The sequence below is a fragment of the Diabrotica virgifera genome, chromosome 6, assembly GCF_917563875.1.
Source record: "Diabrotica virgifera virgifera chromosome 6, PGI_DIABVI_V3a".
In the NCBI taxonomy this organism is placed as follows: domain Eukaryota; kingdom Metazoa; phylum Arthropoda; class Insecta; order Coleoptera; family Chrysomelidae; genus Diabrotica; species Diabrotica virgifera.
Genome location: NC_065448.1, coordinates 192,783,273 through 192,795,761, shown reverse-complemented (window position 1 = coordinate 192,795,761; position 12,489 = coordinate 192,783,273).

The window sequence follows — 12,489 nt, the reverse complement described above, 5'->3', positions numbered from 1 at the left end:
ACGGATAATCGAGGTTCTACTGTATCTATAAATATGTGGGTCGGCACTGGCGACCCTGGCCGGCCGCCACTGCAATAACGGCAGCCATATAACACAGTTTCTCGTATACAACATTCAGCAAATCGCTCTTCTGTCCTTCTATGTCCTACACCTCTTGTCGTTGCCATGTAGGCAGATCCTATTTTCGCCGGAGAATAATCTCCATAAATAGCCGTCCCAATCCAGATGTTCGCGAGCAAATTCTACTCGCCTTTGCTTCTGGGCTGTAGTTATCTTGGGACACCTAGCTGCTCTTTTTGGTGTGAGATTGGCTGTCTTCAGTCTTCTTCTGACTGTCAAACACTGTAATCATATCTTGGACCTCCCTAAGCTCTTCTTTGAGATTAGCATCATCAAAATGTCGATTTGTCAGGGATTTCGATGCAAGAAATCGATCATCTCTCTCTGTTGTTATTCGTTTATAGCTTCCTCCTTGTCGGCGGACATAATCACCAGTATCTTGTAGTATGAAAAAAAATAATTTGATTATACGTTCTGAGCTTCGCTGGTGTCGCTCCTAGCGGATTACTAATTCAACTTTCACCGGTAATTTTTAAATTTATTATTTAATTGTAATCGCTTAATATTTACAAAGCAAAAAAGTAATTAAATTGTAGTCGATTTTTTTTTAGATTTTGCTAATCAATTTGACGTTCTATTGATAAAATATGAATTTATTACTTCAGATACTTTCACAATTATCGTGTAGATGGTGCTAAGTTTAATATATTAATTTATAATTACATATTACGGAACATTAAAAAAACTTAAATTCAGTATTTAAAACCTAAGTATATTTAAGGTAAAAATATATGCCACAGCTTTGACCAATTAATATTTTTTATAATTAATATTTTCAATTTTAATTTTAAATTAATCACTTTGACATTTATGTCAAATTTCCGGTAAACGTTTACAGACTTGTCACTACTGGCGCTCGCGAATTTGTAAATATCCCCTCTACGTACGAGCTCACAGCGTATAGTTGATTTAATTTTTACAGTAACACTAATATTATATTCTATAAGAATAAAACGTTTTTAAATTTTTTGAAAACGAATTTTTAAACTAAACTTGTATCTAAAATATGATGTTTCAAATTAAAGACCCTATACAATTTACCTTTTGTTTCTGAACAAAGGAAATACGTTGGTACAAAATACAAGCTTTGTTTCTATTTATTTTAAATGCAAGAAAATATTTAATTTCCTAAATTACCATTTGTGAGTTAACTGAAAAAGGCTTTGGCCCTTTTTTACTGATTAAAGTATTTCATTTACTAATGGCTTTGTTGCTATTTAGACCATTAAATGTATTAGTCCGATTTTTAAAATTGTTAGAGATAATTAAAACAAATCTAATTTAAAATAAATTTTGTTTTCTAGAATTAATGTTATGTAATTTTTTCTTTCATAATGAATATTTATTTTCTTTATTATTTGCAACTTGAATATTTACAATCTACTCTGTACCGGGTGTTCAAATTAGAATGGCTTTCGGTCATATCTCAGGAACCGTTTAAGGTACAGGTTTGGGAAAAAATTATAAATAAAGTTGACTCGGGAAGAGCCTAGAAATTATTTTCATAATTGTAAGACCAGAGCTAGAGGGCGTAATTGAATATCAATAATAAAAAAATAAAATTTTACAAAATTTGCCTAAAGGGCACAGGAAATCCGATCATCGTATTCTTCATAAAATTCTGCACATACACTAAGCATCAAAATTAACGCATGGGACATTTTTGCTATCTCGTATTTCTTAAACCTGTTGTCTGATTTGATTTTTTTATTATATTATAGCTTTATTCCTCAAGAATATCAATGTAATAATATTATTGCTAAAGAGGTAAATTTCATTGTCTACCGGGTGTAACAATGATAGTGTGTTCTTTCCTCAAATTTTGAAACACCCTGTGGAATATTTTAGCGTCTATAAAATATTGAAATTAACCCTTCGTTAGTCGCTAGGATAAACAAAGCATCAAGAGTCGCTACGGTGTCAGAGACCGACAATTTAAAAAAATAGTTATTGCTATAAAATTCGTACAAATATTTTATATTGTGTATAGGAATGACTGAAAAATATTTTTGAAAATGTTTTATTGAAAAACAACAGATATAAAATGAAAAACCGCTTTCATTTTCACTTCCCTCGTCGTCAAAATAATTTTCATCGTCGCTAGGAGCCATTTCCCATAATTCCATTCCAACGTTTTTGTTCGGCTTCAAGGGACATCTATAAATAAGACTTGACCAAAACTTACCGATAAAATGCAATAATAAGATGCTAAATATTTACCTGAACCACAAATCTTTACACCCTAATAACCACACCGTTAGTCGCTACGGAGTCTTGCACCGAAAATAGCTATAAAACTTGCACAACTGTACCCAAGTAGGTAAGAATGTACACTAACACGAGGTTAGTTGATAGGAAGAGGTACAGAAAGTGGCGATAGAAAAAAACAGTTATTTTGTAAATCCCAAATGAATATTTCTGTCGTCGGTGTGTGACACTGATAGCGACTAACGGAGGGTTAAAACTCAACTACAGCCTTAGGCTTTTTAACGTTTTGTTTTTGATTCATTTGCTTATGCTGGATAATAAAAATGTTAGGTACTTTAACAACTAGCAATGCTATTCATCAATACAGGATCTTTCTAAATAAGTGCGACAAACTTTAAGGGGAAATTCTGCATGAAAAAATAATGACCGTTTTCTTTATTAACATATGTTCACAAATGCTTCGTTTCCGAGATACGGGATGTTGAATTTTTTCTTACAGACTGACGATTTATTTATTGCTCTAAAAACGGTTGAGATATGCAAACGAAATTTGGTAGCTTTTAAGAGGAAGTTATTGCGCATTTTTTGACATACAATTAAGAATTTTGTATTCACCGTTAGCGTGCATACAGGATGTATTTAAAATGTAAAAATTTAGAGCAATAAATAAATCGTCAGTTTGTCACAAAAAATTCAACATCCCTATCACGGAAACAAAGCATTTGCGGACACAATCAGAGAGTGCAGCAAGCACCTCTACCGGTTTCGAAACTTATTAGTCTCTCATCAGGGAGCGCTGCTCTCTCTGATCCAACCAAAACAAACCCCGGCGTGCAGTCCCGGATAACAACGAACGAAATGGCATAGATGCCCTAGCGGCAACTGCTAGCAAAAGACTAAGTTTTCACTCTAATGGCATATAGAATAACATTATATTGCGTATGGCTTGCAAATTGTAGAAGCCTCGGAGGTATAACCAGAGAAATTTCCCATTGTTTTCAGTCTGGTGGGATGTAAAGTAACATTATGTTATTCTATATGCCATTAGAGTGAAAACTTAGTATTTTGCAAACGGTTATTATTTTTTCATGCAGAATTACCCCTTAAAGTTTGTAGCTTTTATTTAGAAACATCCTGTATTGATGAATAACATTGCTAGTTGTTAAAGTACCTTACTTTTTTATTATCCAACATAAGCGAATGAATCAAAAAGCAAGACGTTAAGAAAGCCTGGGGCTACAGTTGAGTTTTAATTTCAATATTTTTTATACGCTAGAATATTCCACAGGGTGTTCCAAACTTTGAGGAAAAAACACACTCTCATTGTTACACCCGGTGTACAATGACACTTACCTTTTTAGCAATAATATTATTGCATCGATATTTTAGAAGAATAAAGCTATAATATAGTAATAAAATTACTCAAATCTGACAACACGTTTAGGAAATAAAAGACATCAAGTATGTCCCATTTTTAAGGTGGTGCGTTAATTTTGATGCTTAGTGTATTTGATTTTGCAAGCTTAAGTCTACCTCTGCAAATAAGAGGCGAGGGTGAGTGAGAACCTTGAGAAAAAATGGTTATAAGTCCTGTTCTGCTAAATCGATTTTTGCAAAGTTGATATTATTGTAAACAGCTCTTTTTCGTTAATGTAAGAGGTATAATTGCAAAACCACAGTAGTAGTTATGATTAAACTTTCCACGTTTCTTTAGATATATAACCGGACTAAGTAGCGATTGGAAATCGGAAAAAGGCGGAGAACGTTATAAACTACAATGTAGTAATATTAATTGTACTCTTTAATTAGATATCAATATTTTTAAAGATCATTAGAACTGTTTATGGTGTGGAAATGAAAATACTAAAAGAAAAAACAACATATTTTACGGTAACAAGCATCTGACGTATGGCTGTACAGTTATTTTGATTAAGTTACAATGCGTTTTTTGTCCTTTGTTGTTAACTGAAAAAATTAGTGTTACTTTGTACGCACGTAAGAAGTTATACGTCTATTATTATGATTTCAACGAAATAAATAGCTTTATTTTAAACAGTTTAATTATTGTATTTTTTATTAAATACTAAACAAATTTTAATACTTGAACTAGTACCAAAAATTAAAAATAACGTTAATACGTCATTTTTGATGGACTGTAGTCTACCCGCAATTACGCCTTGATGGATCGTACAAAATTTGAAAGACGTCAGATTTTCTACACAAATTTTGAATTTTCTTCTCATTATATTTTAATACCAATTAATAATTAATTGTCCTATTCCCAACTAAGACAAATCGAAAGACACAAAAATTATACTAAATGTATTTAATAAAAACACCAATATATTTTTTTCGCACTTTTTTGCATTGATACATACGTAACTTGAAAGATTTAGGAACTAACTTCATACTGTCGGTGTGCGCATACTTCATACTGTCGTTTTTATAAAAATTAATTCTCAAAATTTTTCCCAATCGCTCGTAAAGAAGTATAACTTCAAAAAAGCATCGATAAGAAAGTCACATTTACCTTTTTAATTTGAGGTGTTCTGACCGATACGGTTTTTTATATAACTCCAACATTCCAAGTACATAATTGCAGTAGGTATTCATTAAGATACCGTGGATTGATTTGTATCAAGAAAGCAAATTTTTCGTATGAATGAATAAAGTGGTATTAGCGAACCGTAACAAATTTGCGTAAGCAGAAATATCTGTGAACTTAATTTTTTAGCTGAATTTAAAAGATCCGCTAATTACGAGAAGATTTTTTTAAAATCAACTGATTTATAAAAGACGTGACTACGCTAGATAGTACTGATAATTAGGGAAAACATATTATGTATACAGGGTGTTTCAGAAAAAGGTGAAACCGTCTCTAGGATAGGTAAAATCATCCGTTTCAATCCGTTTTCGAGATCCAAGGCGTTGAAGGACAAAAAATTTTACACATTTTTACGATTTTGCCGAAACTACTGCAACATTGTAATGAAATTTATTGGGTTTTAAGACGTAGTTATTGTGAATTTTTTGACACATAATTAAGAATTTTATATTCACCATTTGCGTGCATACGGGTAATGGTCACATTTATTTAAAAAAATACTAGATCCTTTGTAAAAGGTATATTTGAAAGTCCCTAAATAAGCAGGTCAGGATAGCCTTGATGATACCCAATCTCCGATAGAAGTGGCACAAGAAGAAGGAATAAGGGGTTATAGGGAGTGATCAGTCTCATCAAGCTGCTTTAGTCTCATTTTCAGTCACATGTAATAACAAAATTACTTTAGCCATATTAAATACTCCATATTTCTCCATTTTTGTTGCGTTCACTTGCATTTAACAAATTAGATCAAATTATCAGTCATCAAAACAATCAACCTCTAACTAATATCTTAGAATTGTACAATTATGTACACATTAAACAAAATATTGTTGTCCTAGACGTTTTACCGTAAAAGGCCTTAATAATAATTTTTGTAAGTTTACTGATTCCACATTACCTTTATAACAACTATAAGTAATGTTGACTGTATAACTACCTGTAACCTAAATATCATGCCTTCATATTTTATTATCTAATCATTGGATACTTTACATTTTGTACATTTAGGGTCGAATAATTTTAACCTCAACATATGGATATTTGATATTATTTTTATTTTAAATATCAACAAAAACTTTAAATTCTTTGGCTGAAGTAACAATACAACAGTTTCTAACGTTACATTGACAGTTAGTGTTTGACAACCTTCTTAAAGCTGTATGACACTATGCATTTTCTTGTGCCGTTTCTGATAGTTCTGATATCGTTTCTGATATGACAAAAAAAATGCATAGTATCATATACAAATACAAGAAACGATATCAGAAACGATACAAGAATTTGTGTAAGACACAGATTCTTGTACAAGAACTGCGCCAATTTTTGCGCAAAGAGCAAAAACGTAAAACCTGCTGGTAAAACATATAAATGTCATAATGGCGGCTGAAAATGGGATAATATTATGTCTTGATGAATTTATTTGTGTTTTTGTAGATATTATTTATACATCTTTTATTGATACTTAATATATGGACTACTGTTCTACTAATAACTGTGTATTTACCTAGCTCTTAGTAAAGTTCAAACTATAAGTTTGGATTTCATGTTGCATAATTTTTAATAGAGGAAAATACAATAGTTCTTAATCTGGATCAAACTGAAGATAATTTTAATGCAAATATTTTAGCATAAAATAGCAAGACAAAATAAAAACACAAATAATCAACCTCAAACAGTCAACGTAAAAATTCTGGTTAATATTAAAATATTAAATGTATAGGTTTTTAAAAGTTTATAAATTTTATAAAATCCTTAAAATCAGCTGTAGACGCAATACTACCATATCAATGTAACGTGACACAGGATGACAAACAAAACTTCGACCAATCACGTGCCGAATTACATACAATTTTCGATACAAGAACTTGCATAGTGTCATACAGGGCACAAATGTACGTACAAGAAACGATACAAGAAAATGTTTATAACTTTCTAATATCAGAAACGATATTAGAAATGATACAAGAAAATGCATAGTGTTATACAGCCTTAAGGTTCTTTTATATCTAGTTGCTTTTCAACTCCAACATGTGAGGTTTCAATCGTCCTTGCAACCACGTGGGAAGGGTCTTGTGTTGCTCTGGGTAATATCTAGGAATATTTGCAACATCGCAAAATTTTAACATCAATATGTAGTAAATTATAATACTTTTTAACATTTAAAGGGTTTTTACGGCTTTTATTTACGGCTTTTATTATTTTATGGCTTTTTTAACACTGATGATGGATTTTTTAATCCGAAAACGTTCTGTTATGTGACGTAACCCCTTATTTAGGGACTGAATATACCTTTTACAAAGGATCTAGTATTTTTGTGATTTATTATATACAGCTAGTTACAGGAATTTTATTTTCCTCGTGAACATTTATATGCAGTATATTTATTATGGAAACTTAATTAGAATACTTTGGAAGCATTAAGATATTTTATTTTTTGCATAAAAACTGCGCGTCATTTGAAAAAAAGGCAAGATAGATCACAAATTTAAATAGTAATTATTCAAAAATGCTTTAGGTTAAAATATCTCAGTGGCGTACTATTTATTTTTCTTTAAATAATTAATGCCTGGTTGCACCAACAGATCTTAAGCTCCACTTAGCTAAGCTCTGCTTATAGATAGGGCCTCCTTGAGTATCACTTACGTTGCACCATAATTTTAGATTCTTACCTTATTATCAATTATATCTAATATTATATTATGGTACTGTTATTGTAATATATTATAATTATATTATATTAATCCTTATGATATTCTCGACTTAAGCTTAAGATCTGTTGGTGCAACCGGGCATTAGACCATTATCCGCAGTATGCTGGCCAATTATGAATATCAAATTCATAACTGTATGTCAAAAAAACTCACAGTAACTGGCTCGTAACACCCACCAGCCCGACCTGCTCGTCTTGGGGTGCGTTCACTACGGAGACCAAATGATGGTATCCTAGCATAGAGCATGGTGTCGTACTCTACATATTCGTGAATTCTCGCATTTAAAATAATGTATTTATTTTACCGGGCGATCGAAACTATATTATCGTTCGCTATGTAAAATAAATGCATTATTTTAAATGCGAGAATTCACGAATAGGAAGTATACGATACCATGTTCTAGGCTAAGATAGGGGTGGAGGGGACACAGGGGACCGACAGGGCACATAGGTCCATTCACTTTGTTTCATTACAGTTAGCCCCACCTTTTGGATATGACCAGAAATAGCAAGATAGTCGTGCACTTCGTATTCTATTTCAGTTGCAACATTGTCGTAGTAGTGTAAAAGTCACTGTGAAAAAAATATTGATTTTAAAGGTGAGTGATGTAATATTTTATATCTAAATCAGGTGTGATTACCCTGTAATTGTTTATATACCATTATCTTCCATTACACCCAACAAAACCACGAATATTTTACTATGGATCACGCTGATCATCCTAGATGTAAACAAACATTGAGTTGTGTAGCGGCAATTTCAAATTCATTTGTTACGTTGGGACACAAAGGTCCTCTTGCGGTCCTCTGTGCCCAAGGTTCATAAATAGACAGGTTGCATGGTAACTTTCCACCAATCAGCGTCGAGAATCTAATGGCGGGAGTGACGTCACCCAGAATGCTGCATTCAAATGCATTCACTTCACTCATTGAAGTGAACTCGGAAAGTAGGAATGTATTGAAAATGTGTATATTTAAAAAAAATACGTTTGCATTTTTAATGACAATTTATTTCATATATTCTTTAAAAAATGTAGTAGATACCTGTAGAGTTACAAAAATCATAGAATATAATTGCAATTAAATATATGCAGTAGAATAGCATTACTACTTAATTAAAGCAGAAGGAGATTCTTTTTTGTGTATATATGGGACTAAATCATTCAAATATCCTAGGTATATTAAAAATGGGTTGAATACAATTTACTTTTTTAAATGATTTTGAGTAGGTATATAATAATTTTGAATTGGGGATAATGCATGTAGTACATTATTATAAATTCCTTCTAACATGTAAACCATGGTGAAAAAGAGATTCAACTAAAGATTTATGTATCAAAATTAGTAGTTTTTCCCTTAAGTTTAACATAAGAGCATCTGATTACGTTAGGTACTGGATTATAATATCTAAAACTATTAAAACATTATGATTCCATTCAATAGGTACCTGTGAAGTTTTACATTAACATAAATTATAAAAAAATACAATTTCAGTGCAATAAAGGGAATTTTCCCCATTTTATATATTCATTTAGTTTATAATTGTTTATTCAAACGATCTTCAGATGGCTGCAATATTTGTTATAATTTTATATGAAACAATTACATATAATAGATCTATTATCTATACTTAGACTTAATTAGATATATTGTTCAATAAGTCTAAGCTGAAGAACCGCAAGAGACATTACAGAACTGTAATGTCTCTATACAAGAATGTCCTTTACTATACAATACAGCAGAAAGAAAATCCAGTAAGTAAGTAGGTACTTAATATAAACACATTAAAATGTATCTTAACACTTGTAGAAGAGTTTTGGGTTTAAGTTATTATACTAAAAACACTTAATGATATCTATAGAAACATTATATCTCAAGATATAAACACAAATTAAAACACTAACGATATTTAATAACAAAATATAGCCTCCAAATCACGTATCCTATTATGTTTACAAATAATTCGTAAAATTGATCGTCTGGGTGACGTCACGATGACAATATTTCATTTGTCAATGTCAAAGTTACCATACAACCTATGGTATAGGGACCTTGCTCTGTGCCCCACAAGTGCTCTTGAGTGTCCCAAAATTATTTTGTTCGTTTATTATTTAATTATTTATATTATCATATACGTTTGTTATTTTTAGATGTTACGAAACTATAAAGAAAAGACCAGAACTTTCGTGGAAGTAAGAAACTATGATAAAAGCATTGGAAATGATAAAACATTCGAAAAATAAACATTAAAAATTAATATTTGTTTTCTAACTGTAAAGTTTCTAAAATATATAATTTCTACAAACAATATTTTGATGTTATTTTGTCAAAAGTACTTCAAAATTAATTATTAGAAGCACGGTCCTATGTGCCCCAGTACTGAGGGGTACTTACAGAGGACCAGTGTTGACCATAAAAAAATGTCTGTAATTTTTTGTGACTTTTCGAAATATCAAATTTATGTTTGGAAATCATTAAAGTAATGTATGTACTAGAAATAGTAAAGATTACTATTTTTTTTAATTCTATTTTAAAAATATACATGAAATTTTCTTAAGTGGTCCCCTGTGCCCCCCCCTCCTCTACCATCCTTTGGTATCGGTAGTGAACGCACCCTAAAGTTACGTTCACTAAGAAGACCATCCCATGGTATCCTAGTCTGGAGCATAGTATCCTACTCTTCATATTCGTGAATTCTGGCATTCAGATAATGCATTTATTTTACATAGCGATCGAAACTATATTATCGAGCTAAAATAAATGCATTGGTTTAGTGTATGCGAGAATTCACGAACATAAAGAGTAGGATACTATGCTCTGGGCTAGGATACCATGCGATGGTCTCCGTAGTGAACGTAATATTAGATTAACAAATTTTCAGCTTGGTATTAATAAACTTTTTTTTGGTACGCGGGATCCAGGCCTATTAGCTTCGATCCAATTTAATTGAAAATGCGATCAGTTGAATTTTAATTATGACACATTTTTAACATAACTTACTTACATTGAACAACGCAATATTAAGTTTAATTGAAGATAATTTTTAATCTGAAAAAAATCTTCAATTGAACAATCGGCCCTAAGTAATATACAATCAATCTTCAGAATAAACAATCGTGTTACAGTTAATATTTTCATATTAAATTACGGATATCTTTTGAATTAAAAGATAATTGAAAACTGTTAATTCTAAAATCAGATAAAAAATACTCTTAACCTAATTTTGAGTATTATTAAACATGAACCGAAGAAACCATTTTCTCATTTTCACCTTTTATATTATTAGCTTCGATCCAATTTAATTGAAAATACGATCAGTTGAATTTTAATTATGACACATTTTTAACATAACTGCTCTTAAACATCCTTTCAGTGAGCTAACATTATAATTTAAATTTTGTTGGAATTTTTGTCTGAAATTGAGTTTTTATTACCCTGCGAGAAATAGAATAAATTCCTTTTTGGAATCTTTTATATAATTGCATCAACTTTTTTTACTTGTTAACCATAACTTAGCCATAACAGTCTTATTTAAATAAGCTTCCAGGTAAATATTAGACTACTTAGTAACCTGTCTCATCTGTGGAAGAAGATGCATCTCATAAAATTCATAAGTGAACAGCATCTCTCAATCTACAAGCTGAAGCTAGTGATGGGTAAATACCCGGTAAATATATTTTGGGTAAATACCCAGGGTGTTTACCGGGTTTCTACCCGATTTGGGTACTTATATGGGTTTTTTTATTAAAAAATTAGTTGTTAATAAAAAAAAAATTTTTTCAAGAAATTAAAACATTAACACATATTACATACTAAAATCTAAATCACTGAGATTCTCATTCTCACTAGCTGTTGAGCTATCATCTCTGTACGGGATATCCATCTCACTGATCTCACTCTCATTTTCACCCTCATCATCGCTAGTATCATCGCTAAGGTCAATATAGTCATTATTTGGATTTAGTGTCTCTTCAGCTTGGCCTGTTGTCAATTCATCAATTTCATGTTTCCCTTTTTCAAAAAATCCACAAGGAAAAAGTTTTCCTGTAGTTGGCTGTATAGCATATAATACAAAAATCAGTAAAATCATGTATAAAAGCTATATTTAAAATCCCTCAAAAGGGCCACATCAAAATCACAACATAACTAGTTTTCGACTGGTTTACCAGTCATCATCAGTGTTTACCTAAAATGAATATAACCTGATAAAATAATGCAAAGCTATTGAAATTTTGACTACGGTTAAGAAAATTTTAGGTTATACTCACGTGCAATGTACATGCTTACCATTAAGATATTGTTTGACAAAAATATGTGGGTCAAAGCCCAGTAAAAGTTGTCCGTCAAGGAAACATTGGTTTACAATGTTACATCAAACTAGGATGTTTAAAATATTTGGCTAATCTGCCCCAGGTAACATCTGAGCTTTGGATATGACTTGTTCACATGTTAAAAGTATGACGGCAAGTGACAATGAAATGGATAGAGACCTCCGAACGATGACAAGACAGAAATGACAGTTCCACAGGAAGTTGAAAATTAACCTGTCATATTTAAAGACTAAGGTGTACAGCTTGTTAAAATTAGAAATTATGTAACAACACACTCCAATTTTAAATATACCTTTTATACAGGATTTTACTGTTATTTTGTTCCCTTTTTCGTTTTCGTGTAGTAATTTCCAGTTGTGAGCCAAATATGTAATTTTCCCAGCCCTAGTGTTTGTCAAACGATTACGTTTTTTATTGTGGATCCAACTGAACGTACTGAACGATCTTTCAGTTGTTGCAGAGCTAACTGGAGCTGATAATATGCGAACAGCAACTTCCGAAAGACGACTACCTTT